This window comes from Neophocaena asiaeorientalis, unplaced genomic scaffold (genome assembly GCF_003031525.2).
Source record: "Neophocaena asiaeorientalis asiaeorientalis breed wild unplaced genomic scaffold, Neophocaena_asiaeorientalis_V1.1 scaffold244, whole genome shotgun sequence".
Classification (NCBI taxonomy): domain Eukaryota; kingdom Metazoa; phylum Chordata; class Mammalia; order Artiodactyla; family Phocoenidae; genus Neophocaena; species Neophocaena asiaeorientalis.
The window spans coordinates 640,682-661,463 of NW_020173763.1; positions in this window are offsets into that span (position 1 = coordinate 640,682).

The window sequence follows — 20,782 nt, forward strand, 5'->3', positions numbered from 1 at the left end:
AACACATTCCTGATCTTTTTGTACTTATGTGTTGTCTTTATCATTTTATTTTAGGCACCTGGATCTATTTTACCAAAATTTTCTAAAAAATCCTTAAGGCTCACTACTGAAAATATTCCCACCAAATGATTTCAGAAATAATCTTTATGGTTGGGAAGGCACTCCTGCATGTAATAATGAGAAAATATTGTCAGTGAATTCCCAATAATAACTTTTTAAAAGTCTCATACATTGCCTTTCCTGTTTCACTCCTTATTGACTTTTAATATTAAAACAAACAACAATATTGTTTTTATTTCAAGGGTCAATTTACAGAAAACAATAAATTTGCTAAAAGTAATACAGCACTATTACATAAACATAAAATCAAACAAGAAAACAAAGCTGTAAAATTCAGATTACCACTTTTTTCTTATTTTGGCTTGCTGGTGGGAATTTTTTGATGAAGTCTTTTAAACTTCATCAAAAAAGCCTCATACCAGTCAATGATAGTATGTGCGAGAAGAGGTTTTGCTATGTTTAAATTCCATTAGAGCATTGTGGGTTTTCATTTCCTAAATGGAGCTTTTAACTTCTGAAGTAATCTTTTGAGGTCTAAGCTTATTTGCTCTCAGAAAAAATATGGTTTCAGTGACTTAGAAAAATAAAAATTTAAGACATTGGTAATTTTTAAAAACATGTACTTATGAAATATTTCTTAACCATGAACATGTAGCTAAAATTCATTTTTAAATTATTAGTTGTAATGCATAAATTTCAATTTTTAATTAAATGGAATTGGCTAAACTGAGCATCAATCAATTGCAATAAGAAAACAGATCATAACAGCGATATGGTAAAAAGAAAAAAGAATATTGAGTCATTTCATGATTCGTTTCCAAATTTTGCTGCTACATTTTAATAAAGGCCAGATTAAATTCTAGAGCCTCACGCAAGACAAAGTTTGCTTGACCTAATTCACACTAGATAAATACATGATTATATGAGATAAAAATGCATAAAAATAATGCTAATTTGTTTTTACCAATTGTATTGATTATATATATTCAAAATATTGCAAAACGAATACCTTCCTTAGTGATTACATCCTTCTTACTTACTAACTTGACTCTGAAGCTTCCGGTTAGACGTGGAAGATTGAACGGTCACTAACATTTATCTCCTTTTCTCATGAAAACTCATTAAAATAGGAATTCAAAGTATATAAAACCCATAAGATCAAAGAGAACAAGGTAGGAAATTCCAGCAGTGGAGAGTCATAGTTCCTCGCTTACAACATATGACCTCCAGGGGCATGACTGATATGAAAAAGAATTGTTTCCACAGCTCCTGGAAACTTCAGTTATTGAAGAAATCAGATGGGAAGCCGAAAACAGGAGATTGTATAAAAGTCTGTCTTTGGACCTCTCATTCCCAGGCATTTCCTTACAACTGATAAAGGTAATTTGTATTTTGAGACCAGAAAATGGGGACATCCCTCATGGCCCCGCCCATATCCAAAAATCTAAACCTAAATCAGCTTTCACTTAATGGGAAATTCCTCATTGTCAAGGAAACCTAAAATATGCTAATCACAATCTCCCAACTCTAGAAAATAGGGCCTGCTAGACTTATGAGGAAATCTCTGACCTCCTAGCCAATCATGCCCTATTTCTGAGTTGCCTCTTCTAATGTTCTCTGAAACCAAAATCCCTCAGGAAGGGTGCTCCACTGGTTGTGAGGCAGTGCATCCCCCCCCAATCCATGGATCGTTCCCCCTTGAATAAAGGACATAAAGCTTGTTACTATATTGTTTTAGTTTTGTCATTTGAATGTTTTGTTATGACATGGAACCCTATGACAGGTGCTAAAGATTCCGGGGACTGCTCCTTGATGCAGGTGAAAGTACCACCAAGCCCTTTGGTTCGCCGTCTTTGGCTACTCTCAAGGGGTCTCCAGTAGCTTCTCTCAGATCAAGCACTACTTACTTTGCATTCTGAGCTCTTCAAGCTTGTTTGTCCTAACCCTTCTGGATGGAAAATTGGGGTGTGAGAGACTGAAGATTTTTCACAGTGAGACTCAGTGGGCCACAACATTTGGGTTTGTGGCCAACCTCATCAACAAGGTAAATGCTTCTGGGAGTTCCTGACAGGTCTGAAGAACTGTGCACAACCAGCCAGAAACATTAACGCTGGTTGAATTAAGAAGGCTTATTTCAGGGGACCTTGAAGATGGCGGAAGAGTAAGACGCGGAGATCGCCTTCCAGGCTTATTTCAACAATGGAAAATAATGGGAACCCCTTTATTTCAATCTAAGAAAGCAAGATGGCAGCTGTTAAGGGACTCACAAAGCCTGGAGGTAAGTCCACAGCATAAACCACTGGGGGTCTTGCCTATTTCCTCCACTTTTCTTTCTTTGATTTTCTCATATTTTTTCAACATCTTAAGTTAATGTTTAATTAATTCTGTTCATTTTTAAAATGCAAGTATTTGACTTTATCCCAGAAAACAGCTGTGGCCACTAAAGCATTTGAAAGTATTCCCATTTTCAAAAATAATTTCTAATTGTAGGTAGAGCATTGTAATTGAGCCAAGTTTTTAGAGGAATGTTATTTTACTCAAATGAATAATTTTAGTGAAATTTTTGTCAGTTAATTTATACTTTTATTATTTTGAAAAAAGGTGTGACTGATACAGTTTCTGCTCATTGGAGTTTATTGAGATTTTCTTCATGGTCTAATAATATTTGAATCTGTTTAGGAAAAAATAAGAGCTATCCTACAAAGTTAGCTTTATTAAATGTGCTTTACAACACACAATTGTTTATGCCAATGGGAGTAGGCAAAAGCAAAGATTATATTTTCTATTCATTTTGTATGTAAACTGTATTTTTACACAGAGAACATGGATATATGTATTTTGCATTTATTTTGAAAGATTGTGGATGGCTGGTTAATGCCTCTTATTTGTGTGTACTTTATATTTGTATGTCTAAAAATTTCTGACATATAAATTCAACGATATGTAGATCAGCCGAATGTTTTTTCTATGAGGATTATTTGCCCTCTTTAATACTTTTTGCCTTGAAATATACTTCACTCTTGTTTATTATTCTAATTAATCTTGCATTGTTTTGTTTGAATTTCTTTGGTGAAATTTTGCTCAATCTGTTACTTATAATTGTCAATATTATATATACTATAAATAATAGATATATTGATCTTCAACAAAGTTTTAAAAACCTTTTGAAAGAAGTCTTTCACTGTTTGATTATTTTATAAATGTTTTGTTTTGTTATTCTGTTTTGTGATTTCTGTTCTTGATGCTTTCATTGCTCTGATTTTATGTTATGGACTATTTTTCTTTATACTCTTATATTTAACCTCTAGCAAAATTGGGTAGTGTACATAATGTTTTAAATTTCATTAGTGGTCATTTTATGTTTATTCTCATTGCTAAATGTGTATGCTAACTCAATATTCTTTTAATGAGTTTTAAGAATAAGGAAGGATCTAATTATGCCCTAAGAATTGGGATTGCATTTGACTATAACTGAAAATCAAACTACATTTATTTACAGAAATACAAGTTTATTTTTCTTATAAAAAACAAATCTGGAAGTAGGTCATGGCTGCCATTAGTTTAGAGAAGTACAGAGCGGGGTCAATGTCCCCAGTATTATTTTGGCCTTTCCCTAATGATCTTAAGATGGCTTCTCAAGCTCTAGTCATGAAAGATCTGTGGGCAAGGTATGAAGAAAGAGTCATCCAAATGTTTCACAGGAGTGACCCCTTGTCTGGAAGTCACTAACATCACTTTACCTGAGATGAGGAATGTTTTTCCTTGTTACCCACTTCCATCCTCCTCCTAATTTTATACACGTATGTGTGTGTGTATATATATATACATATATATATATATATTTTTTTAGCTTATTAGATTTATTTTTCTTAGGAATTTTATGATTGTCTGGAAGTCACTAACATCACTTTACCTGAGATGAGGAATGTTTTTCCTTGTTACCCACTTCCATCCTCCTCCTAATTTTATATACGTATGTGTGTGTGTATATATATATACATATATATATTTTTTTTTTAGCTTATTAGATTTATTTTTCTTAGGAATTTTATGGTTTGTTTTCTATCTTCTCTTTGAGAAGTTATCTCTCTGATTTAATGTTTACTTTACATTTTATAAAATGATATATAAAATTATTTAGACAAAACATATTTAAGTGCCCTGAAGTGATTTTTAGTTGCGTCTTTTTATACATTACTGGTAACCTGTGAGTTATATTTTATATATTCCATAGAATTAATATCACCATGCTATCTTTGCAAACTCTTGGAGTCTCTAACTTATTTCCTTGAAGGTCCAGAAAGATTTCTCAATATTAGAAAACAAAAATGGTCATGCACTACTGAATTTTGTTGTTGAGAAATCTTTAGGCAGTATGATTTTTGTTCTTTCCTAAGTCACATTTTTTCTTTTTGGTTGGATGTTAGTTTTTCTGCATGAATACTTCTATATTATTTTATTTTAAAAAATTAAGGAAAAAATCCACCTACCTATTTCAAGGGTGGAGACTTATTTTTACTTATTTTGAGAAATCTCAATGAGTCATTACCATTTATAAGTTTTAGTCATTTTGAAGATCACTTTGTTTTAAAAATCTGTTTTAGTTTGATTATTGTTTTGACTCTACTAGTTCTGGTTACTTCTGAATGTCAGATATCCATTTCAAGATTTCTAGCAACCTCTTGCCTGTTATTTTGATCTCCTTGATATTTTCCTCCATATTCAGTGGGCAGTTCTCAAATTTTGTCTCAGTTTTCAGATATTACTTTCTGCAGTGTTCAGTTCTTTATGATCTCTAAATTTTAATATTGCTTTTAATGTGTTAATTACCTTACAATATTTTTTCTCCCACATAATCTTTTCATGCATTTTAGTCCCTTTCCTTTTCATTTAAGTTTGTTATGTTATCTCATTTTTCATCATAGTCTCTTCTTTGACATATTGTCAGAATTTTAAAGGCTTAGTAATTTCATAATGCTTCTCTTGTTGTATTGAACTCAAGTCCCCCTTTGTTTCACGGTGCTGAATCTTTTAATGTGCAGATCTATGTAGCTAGGCCAGCAGTCCACAGTGTGGTTTTATGTAGAAGCTGCTACCAAGTATAGATGATAGTAGCAAAGCTAATCAGAACCCCCTCTGGCCTCCACCACCACCCAGGAATTTAAATTTGAGTGCAAGAAATACTTTCAGGTGACTACGGGGGAAGAAAGAGAGGACATTCAGAGAGACATGTGAGCTATGTTAATATCAGGAAACTAGAGTAAAGATTAGGAAATTGGGTTCATACTGTCTCCAGAGGTTCAGTCATGAATCCAGTGCCCGTATTTTCTAGCAATTTCTTTCAGGAACGGCATCATTCATGACAACTAGGTATCCATGAAATTTCTTCTTATGTATTATTCCACCTACATTTTTATAACAAAAAGGTCTATCTTGTGTTTGCTGAGTCAGTTACAGTTTCTTGATTATTTCTACTTTTGGTATTACACTTAGAGGGTCAATTTCAAATCCAAGAGTATTGACATATTTTGAGGACTTGTATAGTTTCAGGTTTTGCATCTTTACTGTATCTATATTTATCTCACTACATGATAAGTGGTCAGGCTTAACCTTTTTATCCTATGTAAATAACTAACAATTGCCACCATCCTGTATATTAGTGCATTGTACCTAATAATTTATATGCCTTGTACACAATGTTGTTACTAATATTTCAGTGAGTTTTTGAAAAGTGAACTCAAGACAAGGTTGAAGAAAGGGCATTGTATGTTATTTTTTGCCAGAGTTTCTTCTACTTACTTGATACAATTCTAAGATCACTGTGCTTAAAATAAACTCTTTCTGCTAAATTAAATATAACTTTTAATCGTAGTACCTTCATACAATATCACTAATCAGAAGCCTGTCTCATGTTCATACAAATGTGCTCTAAACATACAGCTTTAACCTCCACTGATTCAAGGACTCTGTCATTATCCCATTTTCCAGGGTGAGGTAATTTCTAATTACTGCATATCCTGGTGTTTAATTTCATGTGATAAGCTTGAAGCTAATAGATGAATGGTTCTGCTTGTAATCTGAGGACAAAATAATTTGGATAGAATGGCAGGTAAAAAAGCACTTTAAACAAACTACAAAGATGAATTTCACAAGGCCAAACATATTTTGAATAAGGTTTACCTACAATCTTTCTGCCTGCAAAAACAAAAAAAAAGCCCCTTTACCTTTGCAAAACCCATTAAAAAATAGATTAAAATGAAAAAGACAACCATTTTGCTGTTGGTTAACATACAATGTCTTTTACAAAAATCAAAGACATCTAATGTTTTGTATCAGATATCTAATTATTTTTTATTTTGTTTTTTGATAGTAGTGAGGCATTTAAAAAAATATTCAAATGAATATTCAGAGTCAAACTCAATTTTACTCTACCTCTTTTCAAAAATGATTCCTTCACAAATCATTCCTTTCTCTGTTCTAAATTTATCTATCTATCTATATAATATCCGCTGATGCTTTATGAACTTTAAAATATATGATTAGTGGTATAACTGTTCAGATTTATCAGTAGTATAAGGTAAGAAAAACGCTGCGGTATGCAGTGTACATTTGTGAAGCAGAGGGGTGCATTTACTGCTGAAGGAGTCAGGGGTGAGATGCAAGTTGTCTAAAGAAACGCACATTAAATTTAAGCATAGTTTGATATTCCCTTGCTGTTCACTCTTTTGAGTGCAAAAAGTGTTTTGTGCTAACTCCATTTTGCTGCTCATGGAAAGCTGAAAAATCAATAGCTGCAGGATGATGAAACATAAATCCATTTGATTCCTTTCCACCATTGCCATTATGCAGACAGTCAAGTGTGATGTATTTAGTTGATGCAGTACTTATTACTCTCAAGCACAGCTTCTCATCAGGGAAAAAATTAGACCAGATGAGGAGTAATCAAGAAATTCTGGAGAGGTTGCAAAGAGGTTCCTTTTAAAGGCTTCTTTTTTTTTTTCTCTGTCTTTGGATTTCAGTCTTCTGGAAGAAAGAAATGTTCAAATCTCTATCACAAAGTTCCAGAAAGTTCTGTAGAAATATTTTGTGTCACTATTTTCTTCAATATTTTTATTTAGTAACAATCATAACAATAAAGAACGCAAGCTGAATAAATGCCAAATTAAGAAATTTACCCCCATACTAAAGCTACCAGAGTTATTGCTTTGACAGAACTGATCACCACCCCCCAAAATGCTTAAACTGATTTGGATATTTTCATTTTTACTGAACAGACCATTTAACTTATAGACAGATAATGCAAAGTGGTTGTATAATCCAGAGATTCAGAGCATGAAATGCCTGGGTTCAAATCACATTTCTGTTAATTACTAGATATTTGATTAATCTGGGACATGTTGTCCTCTCTGTCAATTTTATCACCTGTATTGGGAATCATAATAAAAACAACCTCAAATTTTTGGTGAGAAAATAAAATAGGTAATCAATGTAAAGCATTTAACAAAGTAAACGTTCAATATGAGTTAGTTATTATTAATCACTTCTGTGGCAATGATTGAGTTTGAATATGCAGCAACTCTTATATTTTAGCAATGCTTTTGAGATCTGAATTGAATGTTATAGATATTTAACTGATAAAACCTCCTATATCACATTTCTGTAATGAATATGTTACTATAAATGATCAAACAGGAGGTCCAGCCTCCTGTTTTACTAGCTGAAATTCTAAAATAATAGAGGGTCTAAGTGATTTGCCTGAAAGTAAGCTTCCATGATTGGTGGACATCCAAGACTAGAGTTTGGATGTCCTGACTTTCAGAAGTGTCTCCTGCCTTTATACTCCCATCTGTGAGTCCACCTAGACTTTCTTTTCAGACATGGGAGGACAAGATAGGCTCCAGAGTATAGAAACTAGAATTTAAGGTGAACACTTGGTCACAGGGCTGTACATAAATATTATCCTTACTACAAGTGATACAACTGGCTGATTACTTGGGAGGAATCAGGAGTTGGCAAGAACCACTATCTCTCTGACCAATGGAGTAAGAGCCATTGTGGTAGGAAAAGCCAACTGCAAGACACTGAAACTGCCATACTCCTACCAGACAAAATAAGTAAAATAAGGCAGTGCTACATCTCTGGAAGAGATCAGTCTACCCTCATAGACTTTAAGGATGTTGAAGATGAGGCCTCCACCATTTCTGTGTTCAATTCAACTGTGTCGGTTTTGCAGAATCCAGATGGATTGTAACAAGCAATAGTGGATTACCATAATTGTAACCAGTTGTTAGCCCCTATGATATTTATAGTCCTAAAGAGGTATCTTTACCTAAATATGTCAACGCAGCCTTGGACAAGTAGTATGTTGCTATTACTACAATAAATACACTCTTTTCACTCTCCATCAGTTGAGAGGATCCAAAACTCTGCCATTTGTGGAAAGAACACAGGAATGTACTATCTTGCCCTAAGGCTAGGCTAACACTACTTGTTTCCGCTCAAAAATAATCTGCATTACCTTGATTATCTTGACATTCTGCAGAACATCCCACTGGCTCACTATTTTAATTACATCATGAAAATTGGACTCAGTAGCAGGAAATGGCATATATTTAATATGTCATGCTAAGACACATGGATGTCTGCTTGTCGGAAATAAACTCTATAAAAATTCAGAGACATTCTGTATTAATACAAGTTTTTCAATTGTATAGCTAGGGAGGTTATGTAATGTGGGCAGGAGTGTGTCCAGTATTCAGGGGATATACTGGACTCTCTCTTGTTACTTCTATGCTTTTGTTGTGACCATAGCCTAATAAGGACAAAGCAGTAAAAACTCAGAGCTTTATGGGATTCTTTAACGAAGAATCAGCCCACTATGAGAGCAATCTAGTCCAGCTGAATTGCGGATTCAGGCTAAGAAAAATCTAGCATGAATTCAATGACCATTGCATATGGTTTGTTGTATTATATACAAAAGATAGTTAGCCCCCAGTTTGAAAGTGCAATGATAGAAAAGATCAAAATGGTGCAAGAGGTAGACAGTATCAGATGCCTAGGCTGCCTCACCCCACATCTTCTTTGTCTCATACATAATTCTAGCTTAGGCTTTGTGGATAGTCCTGCATGGGCTTTGCAACATCTGGTGTCAACAGTATCTTGTTTCAAGGATTCTCCAGAGCTGCAGACACAGATGAGAGTTACTCTCAATAGTAATCCAAAAACAAAGAGCAGTCAGTGCCCTTGAGAACAATCCTTAACCAATGCCATGGTGGAAGCAGATGCGTTAAACTACTATTTCAAACTACTATTTCAGGTGGAAATGTCCTCCTTTGAATATCCCAATTGAAACTGAGCCTCTGTTCACAGCAACGAGTATTATTTCACACTTACGGTCTTTTCTCCTTCCCTCAGTTCTCCAAGTTTTGAACTCCTGCTCACTGAAATTAATTCCTAAAAATACCTGCATCTAAGTCCTTGTTTTGGGCTCTGTTTCCCAGGCAAGACATCCTCTGCAAGTAAATCTAACATATTAAATTATGTAGGCTGGTAAGAGAAATATATATTTTGGTATGGCGATTATATCACAAGTTCAACTGATGAATAAAAATATTTCTTTCAATTATGAGACCTACAGTTTGTTATATGATTCTTTTCACATAACTACTTCCATAATCAATTTCATAAAGTAATGTTAGTATATATATGTATATTATATGTATACACACACCCCCATATATATCAATATATATGGAAGGCAAATTTATAACATTTATTCCCTATTTATTGATCACCCCTATACATTTTTTTCTTGAAGGTACGTGGGCCTCTCACTGTTGTGGCCCCTCCCGTTGCGGAGCACAGGCTCTGGACGCGCAGGCTCAGCGGCCATGGCTCACGGGCCCAGCCGCTCCGCGGCATATGGGATTTTCCCGGACTGGGGCATGAACCCGTGTCCCTTGCGTCGGCAGGCGGGCTCTCAACCACTGTGCCACCAGGGAAGCCCAGACACTATGCATTTTAAACCAAATTTGTTTCTTCCCTTGAGCTAGTTCCACCCAAACCCCTGCTACCTTTAGTTTCAAAACTTCTCAGCCTCTGAAATTTTAAAGAAATATATTACATCATAAATGAATTAGAGAAAAACAGAGAAAGGTCCAGTACTTACAAATGTAGTTCAGGAATTGTGGGGGAATTAGATAAGGGAATTCAAATGCTTCACTGTTTGAATAATATATTTGTAATGATATTAAATTTAGTAGGATTAAACACATAAGAGAATTGTTAAACTCATGTGCAAATTTACTTTAGTTACATCTTATTGTGTATTGTTCCTGGAAACACTCTTATTATATTGTGAATCTCTGTGGCATGTATTCATTAGAGTCTTTTATTACATTTTGGAAAGCCAGAAGTACAATTTATAACAATTTGCTTTCCATAATTCTTAGGGGATTTGACTGAATATGAAGAAAGTTCTTCTGAGTTCCTGCATGATATACTGTTAATTGGGATATATACCTGTACAAACTCACTTGTTAAAATGTCTAACACTTTCAGATAATTCACTGTTGAATATAAAAGACTACCTGCCAGCATCACAAGGTCTAAAAATATTATCTCTGAACATGCGTGCACACACACACACACACACACACACACACACACACCCCTTGATTTTCTTTGATACACTTTTGCATTTGGAGGAGGAGAGGCATAGATAATCAGAAAAGTACGGGAAGGAAACTTTCTCATATGATCTACAGCAAGTCATTTACTGAGCTGTGTTTATTATATACAGGTATTAGTCCTTAAAGGTTCTCTGAGTAGTAGGTTTTATTTTCTTATTTTTTTAACAGGTGAAGATATACATTGGGGCTTGAGGTTAGACGATTTGCCTAGGTTTCACAGCTAATAGGTGGTGAAATAAAATTGAAATCCTTTTGACTTTGTTTTAAATTTTAATATTTTCATAACCACTTATTTCTTTTTCGGATGAATGTATTAGGCTTTTGCTTTAAAAACTTACTTATTTAAGATTTTGGCATGCAATTATTGTGAATGGATATCTTACATAATTTTCTGTTACCTAATATATTTCATTCCCTCTTTGCAACCTCAATCAAGACATTTATCAAATTATGTTAACGAAAGGTTAGGCTCATCTAAAACTTTTTCTAGACTGTGTATTCTTTAAAGGAAATGATTTCATAAATTGGATTATAATGGTGTACGTGAAAGACATACTTTTCATTGATTAGCAGTAAAGGTGTATGGTTGTATCTCTGTCTTGTATATTATACTCTACGAATTTGTTTCTTTAATATTGTTATACATATGGGGAAAATAAATTTATTTTAAAGATATTACTATTTATACACTTGATGAGCTATTTAAAGTAGGTAAAATATTCAAAAAAATAATTTGACTTTGTACTCTGAATACTGAAACGACCAGGAATTTTCAAGAGATGCAAGAAAAAAGGAATAAATTACATATAATGAGAGAAGATTTTGAACTACTGATTTGAAGAAAATAAAATATTGATCTATGTAATGTGACTCTATACCAGTCAAAGTACAGACTTTTTAAACCAGGCTTAATTAAATATCACTTTGCCTGGTAATTTCTCTGGTCCGAAGACATGACTTCATATGAACTTGTAAAGACTATTCTATTCCAAATGGAAAACTAAGTGAAAGGCCAATAGACATGTAAAAACACTTTTTGCCTTTTGTGCCTCTACAGTGAAATCATATGTGTTACTACTAGCAGAGAGAGACTTGAAAAATTCTGAAGTTACTTCACTGTTTGTTAACTAATTCCAATAATTTGACAGATATTTCTATATTGTCAAGAAGTTCTTCCAAAGCCTAGTACTACTTTTTTTTCAGTTGTTTTCTAAGACTGTTTTCTCTTAACTGATGTCTGGTCCTTGATAAGTATTATAACAGAATATAGCATTTAATTTTTGTAACATTCCACATCCTGTTGCCTGGTTTATGAAGGAGACCAATAATATATTCCTACTTCAATTCTCATGATTACGTATTTCTAAACTTATCTCTTACATGAAGAAAATGAATTTTTTTCTTCTAGGTATTTAATATTTAACATTTATAATATTATTATTAAATATATATTTAAAATTTACTAAATTTATTTTTCACTTTACTTTGTAACTTTGATTTGGTTCCAAAAAAACTGAGCAATTTTAATTAATTTTTCCACCTTACCACATTTTAAAAAAAAACTCATTCTGTAAGATAAGGAATCTCTTTAATAGCTAATGTAAACACAAAAAATACAAACTCTAGAAAGTATATTACAAATGCCCTAACACCTTTGAGAAACCCATATTTTCATTTGAAAAAAAGATAAAATAAATTTGACATTCTTAATTGTAATGAAATATTAAAAATCAAATATGCTAGGATCAAGTTTTAAAAATCCCACTATACCCATATATTAATCTAGGTAGGCACCTTTAAATCTTTGTACTGGCATTCTTGAATCTAGAAATTCCTAGACTTTAGGAATAAAAATGGAAATAATACTGTATAATTTCCAAGTAAACTCCTTTTAGTCATGAATATATGCATGCAAATACCTTCTAGAAGTCAGAATTGCCTTGCTAAACTGAGAGCAAGCTTAAATGGAATAAAACTCCTTCCAAATGGGAAACTTCCTCTAGTTAACAGATTCAAACTTCCTAACCATTGATGAAGTCCGGAGTAGAATACTATCATCTTCATGGATGCTAAGCCCCAGGCATAAGGGAATAACTAATTTGATTCTAAATGAAGCTGCATTCTCTCAGATTTATCATCCTTTGTAGCTAATGTATATCTTTAAAATGAAAAATTTTACAGAGCAAATATCAAAGACCTATGTAAGGTTAATTCTTATTTAAAGGAAAATGATCTCAATATTTTGTCTACTATATGTTCGTTAATAAGTTAAATACTGAATAGAAGCTTTAGTGTTAGTACTTAACAATCAGTTTGTATAAGTACTATTCCTTTGAGGAGGTGGCATAAACCATTAATAGTCTGCCTTGAGCAAAATTCAAACAAAAATTTCTTTTTCTTGTTAACTGATATAAAGGAATGATCAATGAGTACTTGTGCTACCTGGCTTTTGATCATGTGGGGAGAACACAGGAAGACACACATGAGAAGAATACTGTAGTTAAAAGGTTAAAAGTGTGGGTTCTGTAGCTTGACTGTCTGGATCTTGATTTTGACTTTCACTTACTGGCATTTGAACTTGGAAAAGTTACTTAAGCTCTGTGCACCTCAGTTTTTCTTCTGTAAACTGGGTGCAATAATAGCACACACTTAATGTGAATAATGCCTGGCACATAGTAGATGCTCAATAAATGTTAGTTATTAATATCATGAGAAATGAAATGTGTGTATTTAATGTTCAAACACTGGAGATTTCTTTTTTTCTTAGTCACTACTTTAATTAGTTTGATGTTTGTATCCTAAAACCTTCCTAAAATTTTGAACAATGTTTAGGAATAACATTGAAGTTAATTTTTCCTGAGAATGTTATAATGTTCCTTGAAATAAATACCCTGGGTTATATTAAGTTAGCTCAATATTGTGGTGGTACTTTTTATGTTGTATTACTTTAACAATATAGAAGGTTAGAGTTGGAAGCAAACTTAGAGGTCATTATTTAAAAGAGGATGGGTCTAGACCCAGACAGATATTACAACCTTCTAACAATCACCATCAAGGAAGTAAAGGACCTGCAACAAGAACATAGGTCTTCTGAGACTTAAATCTGTGTTTTTCTTGTAAAACTACTCTCTCTTCTTCTCAGCTCTTAAATTGCATTTTTTAAATAAAAATGCACACAATTTTTCTTCTTTATATATGTATTCTTTAGAAATGAGAAATGTTATTATGATTGGAAAATAAATGTCAGGCTAATTTATATGTAGACAGCATTTTCCTAGTCTTTTGATTCTAAATAATCCTTATACTATTGAACAAATGGTTAGACATTTTTCACATCTCAGGATATAAGACCAATACTGTTAAATCTTTAATCATACCCAGAGGCAATACATCAAAGGAATCAACTATTGTAATGATGATGACTTCAATTAACTATTTTGTAGTCCACTAATGCATTTCATTTGAGTATTCTAAGAACTTTCCAGGCATCATTACCATAATCTTCAGTATTCCTATTTGGTATTTATTTCAGGTCCTGAACATAATAAATAGAAAAGCACAGTCCCTGCAGTCAGATAACTTTCATTTCTTAGTAGAACATACTGCAGAATAATATGTGTTGTCAAAAGGAAATATCTGCACCAAAATTTTACTACTGTAGATTAGTGACAGGTCTGTGTTGGCTCTTTACCAGAAAGGAAAGAAGAGAGAAAAACAAATGAAGGATTTTTTTTTTTTGGTTGTCAGAAAGCCAGACAACAGCTCCTGCTAAATATTAAAGTTGCTACAATCTCTAAATGAAGGTGAGATATGCACTTCCTTCACAAAATACATGTGAGAAAGATAACAAGTAGTATTCATGACCTTTAACTCTGGAAAGCTGAGACATTTACTAACAATAGCATCCTGGATCTTGTGATAGTCTCCTTATCCAAATTAATTCTCTTAAACCTAACCTCTATCTTATTCCACCAAGCACCTCCTTCTATAAAATAATTTCTCCTTTAACAGCTCTGTGTCTTTGTGAGTCTCAATATATGTTTGGGTTTAACAATAACTGTCAACTTATTTAAAGTGTATCTGGCAGCTCCTGGTAGGCAAAGTAAATGAGTGAGCATATGCATATACGCCTATTATTTTAAAACCTGGTGGTCTCCCTGACGAACTAACAGGTTTTCTTGACATGTGAAAACGCCACAGAAATTCATCTGCATTTGAACTTTTTCTTAAGTGAAAGAATCCTGCTTATCTTCCTGGGAATAGGAAAAAAAAAATGATGTTCATGCTCAGTTTCTAATACCTTAAGAGTAATTCCAAAAGGGAAGAAAATGGAGTTTATCTACAAGCTACTGAAGGCAAGGCGGTGACCACCTGTGTCTAGGATCTCTGTACTCATCTCTGAAAAAATGGTGACATTTCTGTAAATTTATAATGCATAGTTCCTTTATATTTTTACCTCAGTCTGGAATGCAGTGTATCTAAAGTATAGTTTAACTCCTTTCTCACAAACACATAAAAATAGATCCGAATGACATCTGTGTGAATCCTATAACATTTAACAAATATTAGTTTGTTACTACAATTTCTGTCCCACTTAACAGGTAGAGACAAAAAGTATATAAGCTTAAATATACTATTTATAAAGCCACGTATTAGAAAATATTTTTCTTTTTTATTTTAAATTTCAGTTGATGAATCTAATCACCTAGTCAGAGAACAGTTTCTTTATTAATCCAAGTAAAACAGATTATTATTGATTAAAACCTTAATATTTCATTTTAAACACATTCCTTATTGCCTGTCTCAATGTGACATTTCCGAGAACGGCTGCTCCTAGCCTTCTAAACTGTGTGCATGTTCATCCCTCAGCTAATGACACTCCTCCTCTTGCTTCCCAGATAATTCTTTTTGTGTACCTAGATTGAGCTAAGCATGTCCATCCCTTTGGTGCTGTTCTGAGACTCTACAGTTAACTTTTTTGTTCTTTTTTTACCTTTATGCTGCTGTTCTCATAAGCATTTAGGAAAAGTCATAGAAAAATGGACATTAAGATACAGCACTCCAGTGCAGTGGGAGTTATGGTGTGAAACCAGGTATCTGAGCAAGTTGCCAAATTGTGGATTAAAGAGCAGAAGAACAAAAAGCACCTTATATGTAACAGAATCTTGATCATATGAGAGAGCAAAACAAGAATGCCATTTTTAGAGCCAGACTATGATAACAAATGTGAAAAGCCTGACTTAATTATCCCAAATCAGTTTTGTTAAGCTACAGATGTAGAGGAATATAGTCATTTGTTTTCAAACTGCTTTTCATATAGTTGTTCATAGTATTTTCTTATTATCTATTTTGATGGTTAGTAGTAATTGTTCAAAATATTTGCTTCAATGTATCATACTAAGTGAAATGTCAGACAAAGACAGATATCATATGATATCGCCTATATGTGGAATGTAAAAAATGATATAAATGAACTTATTTACAAAAGAGAAATGGACTTACAGACATAGAAAACAAATTTATGGTTACCAAAGGAGAAAGGGGGTGGTATGTGGAATGTAAAAAAATGATATAAATGAACTTATTTACAAAAGAGAAATGGACTTACAGACATAGAAAACAAATTTATGGTTACCAAAGGGGAAAGGGGGTGGAGGGACAAATTAGAAGTTTGGAATTAACAGATACACACTACTATACATATAAAATAGATAACCAGCAACAACCTATTGCATAGCACAGGGAACTATATTCAATGTCTTGTAATAACCTATAATGGAAAAGAATCTGAAAAATCATATAAATATAAATAACAGAATCACTTTGCTGTACACCTGAAACTAACACAACACTGTAAATCAACTATATTTCAATAAAAAAATAAAATTTAAAAAATTGCTTCAATTTTCTATCATTCTTCCTTATACAACCACACCCTCTAGGAATGACTTCCTATATATATGCTAATGTTTATAGGAATGCTAATTCTATATATACTGTATTTCCTGGCCCATTTGACAACAGAGTTGGCCATGTGACTTACTCTGGTCAACTGAACACTAAAAGTATGATATGTGCCCAACAGTTTTTTTTGTTTTGGTTTGGTTTGTTTTTGTTTTGGCCACACCATACAGCTTGTGAGATCTTAGTTCCCTGACCAGGGATTGAACCCATGCCCTCAGCAATGAAAATGTGGAGTCTTAACCACTGGACTGCCTTTGGGCATATTCTGTAGTTCTTTTCAAATTTCTTAATGTGGATCATTAGCTTACTTTGTTTTATTATTTCTGTTCTCTAATATATACTTTTTAAGGTATAAATTTCCCTTCTCATTACTATTTTGCTTCAGCCTACAAGTTTTAATACAATAGTTTTGTTTGGTTCAGTTTTAAAATCTTTTTGAAATGAGGTACTTAGAGATATGTTTTTAAAATTCAAAACAGATGTTGTTTTCTTTGCTTATATTATCCTTATTGACTTCTAATTTAATTGTATTGTTTGCAGAGTGCTCTGTATGATAAAGATTTTGAACATTTTTAGACTGATTTTAGCGCCAAGTTTACAGTCAGTTTTTATAAATGTCCCTTGTGTGCTGTAGAATAATTTTTTTCTTATTGTTAGGTGCAAGGTTCTATATATGTTCAACAAATCATACTTGCTGATTTCATTATTCAAATATGTCTTACTTTCCTAAATTTTTACACCTAATTTTTTCACTAATGAAAGGATTCTGTTAAAGTTTTCAACTAAAATGATGAATTTGCCCATTTCAAGGAAGTATCTTGCATATTATTATATATTACAAGGCAATTTTATTAAGAATACAAGTTCAGAATTGTTATACCTTCTCGATGAATTGAATCTTTAATCATTTTATAATGCCCTTAATGCTGCCTTTTCTTGATGTTATTTTGTATAATATTAACAGTGTCAATATCAGCTTTATTTTGGCTAATATTTTCTTGGTATATATCTTCCATTTTTTTTCTTTCCATGTTTTTTTTTTTTTTTTTTTTTTTTAGTTTTAGGAAAGTCTCTTATAAACATCACACCCCTAATTTTCAGAAGTCCAATCTGACAATTTCTTGCTTCTAAATGAAGAGTTTGTCTGAGACTAGTTGCCTATTGAAATCTGCTTCTGTTTTTCTCTATTATTCCATTTTCACTGTGTTTCCACTGACTTTCTAGCCTTTGAGAAAAATTTTATTTTTTGTACATTTGTACCTTGTATTCTATTTCTTTCTGTTCCTTTGTAAGCTGAACTTTATATTTTTTTCTTCTAGAGGTGATTATTTGGAAATTATACTTTCTAAAGTGTAGCATATATACTTGAACACCATTCCAGAAAATATAAGGACCTCAGAACACTCTAACTTATATTAATTCCTTATGAAATTTCATGCCATTTTTGGCCACGAGTTTTTTATTTTTAACAGACAAACAAAAAGACATTATATTTTTGTTTATACAAACAAGATATGGTTAGATTTAACTGTATTTATTAATTTTTTTTCTCACTGATAGTATCGTTTTCCTTCTTCCTAAAGTATATTTTTTAAAACTTTCTTTAATTTAGCTCTGTTTTTGGTATAGTATCACTTTTCTTGATCTGAAGATGTTTTATTTCACTCACATTCTTGCAAGGTTTTATTTTTTTTCCACATAAAGATTAATTATTGTTTTTTTTTTTAAAGGAGTTCTTTTTCTCTGGCTTTAAGATATTCTTTTAGACATTCCTGTGTCTAGTTATATTTTGACTCACCTGTGTGTGGGCTTCTTTTAATCATTATATTTGATATATATTGTGTTTCTTGTACCTGTGAATTTAGGCGTTTCAACAGTTCTGAATAATTTCATTCTTTATTTCTCAAATAAATCTCTTTCAAGTTTCTCCATTTTTGTATTTGTGTTTAGAACTTATTTTCTATACCTTTAAATCACTTTTAAAAATAGCTTTCTTTGTCTCTCTAAGTCCACTTTGAGTAAATTCTTTAGAATTTTCTTTCAATTGAATCATTCTCTTTCAACTATATCTACCATGCTATTTAATTCATACTTTAAGTATTTTTTCAACTTTGTATTTTTTATTTAAGAATATTTTGTTCTTTTTCAAATATGCTTATTGACTGCTTACTTGTTATTCTAATTTTCTGTTCTTAAACATCCACTCATAGGATTGTATATACACACATTTCAGCTAACTTTAATATCCAAAGTACTGAGTAGTCTAAAATCTGTCCATTTTTGGGCTAATTCTAATTCATGGTATTTTGCTTGATTGTATATTAGTTGATTCTTGATTTTGCGCTCATATATAATTTGATCACCAACTGGGAAATGTGGAGGCCTAAATTGATGAGATATTTTTTCCACAGGAGATTCACTCTTGCTTCCCTTTGATTTAGAGTCCAATGTGATATTTGATATGTGGCTCCTCTTCTTGATACCAGGAACACGCTTAGAGCAACCCTGCCTTTTATATGTGTTCATGGCTCAATACTGGTTGAGATTACTTCTTATGATTTCTCCTCTTTCCTGTGAGTCTCAAATACCAGTTTGTGCATAATCTGCAGTATGAGGATCCCTTTGTGTATTTGGCCACAAACGTTATAATTTTCTATCTTCAAAATTTTCTTCAAATCAAGGGGTTGATACATTGAAATTCTGAAAGCTGTTTAAATTCATCTATATAGCATTAAAGTTAATTATTTGAATGTATTTTAATTAGTGGATATTGGGGCTTCCCTGGTGGCGCAGTGGTTGAGAGTCCACCTGCGGATGCAGGGGACATGGGTTCGTGCCCCGGTCTGGGAGGATCCCTCATGCCATGGAGCAGCTGGGCCTGTGAGCCATGGCCACTGAGCCTGCACGTCCGGAGCCTGTGCTCCGCAACGGGAGAGGCCACAGCAGTGAGAGGCCCGTGTATCACAACATAAATAAATAACTAGTGGATATTTATGTATATATTTTCATAAAGTCATATGGCCAATTTATTAAATAAGATTTCATGCATGTATGGATAGGGGTAAAAACTTTAGAATACTAGTTATTTCTTTAAACCATATTATATTATACAATTTAAATTCTGACACCATGAAGTTAGGAACTTTCTTTGCTTTCAACTAATATGTAAACATGATTTAAATTGATTTATTTGTTGTTTTAATGAAATAAGGTACCACATTAATAACTAATGCTTTGGATATTATTTACATAACAGAGAAGTGTGCCATCATAAATCATCTTGGTGAATACAACAGTTTTTTATTGGAAGTCATCAGAGTCAGCACAAAAATAAATTAAAATTAAATCAAACTGTAGATGAACACATTTCAAGACTTTAGTGAGATTAATATACTTACATTAGGTTTACTCTTAATACTTAATTTGAATCTTTAAATAGTGTGCAGATAAAGTTGAATATATAATTCCTATTCATATCTTTACCAAAAATACGTGTATCATGGAATATAAATATGATTTGCAAAGGTGCCTTAATATGTAATGTCATATACATTCATTTCTACACCTAAAAGGTCAAAGCTAATTTGATAGTTTAGAGTGTTTTATAGTCTATTTAAAATCAAATAGTAACTACACATTGTATCACATAAAATTGAGAGTCCCTCTATTTAAGGTCAAACAAAAGTCACATTTATTAATAAATAGATGAACAAATAGTAAATTAAGTCTGATTGCTTCTTTATGGGAACACTCTGCATCCTATAAATATGCATTCAGGGCATCCTGATCATACAATGATATTATAAAATCTCACTAAATATTCATTGCTTTCTATATCTCTCAACGATTTGATTGTCAAAGTATTGTTTTAAAAATCATTACAATATTTCATGCTTTATATCTCTATAATGAGATGAAAATCTCTACCAAACAGTTTCCAGAGTAAAAACTATATTGATAAATTATGTTTCTATCCCCAAAATTAAGCCCACAACTAATCTACTTGAATTTTTTAACATAATATTTATTTTAGGTAATAATGTATCTTTATATTTAAAGTTTTAACA